This window comes from Sinocyclocheilus anshuiensis, unplaced genomic scaffold (assembly GCF_001515605.1).
Source record: "Sinocyclocheilus anshuiensis isolate Anshui unplaced genomic scaffold, SAMN03320099.WGS_v1.1 scaffold653, whole genome shotgun sequence".
NCBI lineage: Eukaryota > Metazoa > Chordata > Actinopteri > Cypriniformes > Cyprinidae > Sinocyclocheilus > Sinocyclocheilus anshuiensis.
In genome coordinates, this window is record NW_015540902.1 from 1313438 (window position 1) to 1315010 (window position 1573).

Sequence of the window (1573 nt, forward strand, 5' to 3'; positions counted from 1 at the left end):
TGTAAAAAATGAGTTTCCTACTGTGACTGTGCTAATGTAACACTTTTTTGTTGTAATCTGTAATTAGTGTAATCTAATCTTGTAGAACTCCTCCTTGATGTGGTGGAATCTTCTGTGGCCAGGGAAGGTGATGAATATGTGCGCAAGTGATTTCAGTGCTAGACTAACTTTATTTCTTATCGTGCGGCAAATAGTGCCTTTATTGAGGTTTTCAGCATCTCCAACAGAATAAAGGAACATGCCACTTGCTAAGAATCGCAGCGCCACACAGACCATCTGTGGGACAGTGAGAGCGTGGCTCCGCGCTGTTCTGTGTTGTATCTTTGGACCCAGCAGCCTACACAGATATCGGATGCCATCACCTGAGAATCTGTACCTCTCAGTCAGATATTCGTCTGCAAAGGCCAACGGGTCTGACCTGTCCCGGAAGACTCTTTCATGCCTGAATGCTCGTCTGAGTATTAACACTTCCTCGTCTAGTACATGAATCGGACTTAAGCCTATATATACTACATATTGACCTCGTCATGGACTTAAATGAAACCACCTTTGCAACTTCATCAGCCATTTCTTAGATTCTCAACAACTGCAATAATATATGTATTCATCAAACCTATGACAACAATATGAACAGTCTTCATAATAACACTAAAATAGGCATACTTCGATGAATGACTATATCTAGTATTTTAATGCAGAATAATTACAATGATGCAACATATTTACAGAAGACCATGGAGTGACTGTAAAACATTCATTTCTAGTAGGATTGACAGCGGAACTAACAGATAAATCACTAGGATTAATCTTAGCCTGGTTGTTAGCCTGCTCTGGAGCAGGCTAGCTGCAAAGAATAAATCTCCATAGCAACATAATTTATCTTAATTTAGCCTGCTTTCATGCAACTGAGTCAGGGCTAAATTCAACCAGGATAACTGGAAAATCCCAGCTTAATCCCTTATCTTGCTTTTGTGCAATACCCCCCAGAAGCATAGTGAGGAGAAGAGGAAGTCTGGATTTTTTCACCCTTTTTTTCCACAATTAGCTGCTGCAGCATCACTCAGGACCTCCCATGTTTAATTCTGGAGGTGTTTTACTGAAGGCTTTCACTCTATTTAACACTCTTGTTTATTTGTGGAAAGCAGTTACCGGGTTTTCATGCAGGAAAGCAGCAGTGAGACTAATTGTTTTAAATAAATTACTTTCTACTTATGCTTTCAGGGAGCTTAAAAAATTGTCTCCAATATTTACTTTAGCATACAATTTAAATTATTCTGTGAATAATCCAGGAAGGCAGCAGTCTGAAATCTGACTCAAATCAGTTTCATCATCACAGAATTGATGCATGTGCCTCATGAGTTTACATGGCTAGATGTTATGATAGATGCAGAGGCAACTTTCTCCATGTTAACACCTCACTACTTCCAGGTGTAGAAAAAAAGACAAGTTTCTTGACACCAACATCAATACTACAGCAACTATATAGAGTATATAGTTGCACAACCAGGTAAAGCCCACTAATGGCGCTTTTCCACTGCATGGTACGGCACGGTACGGCTCGGGACGGGTTCCT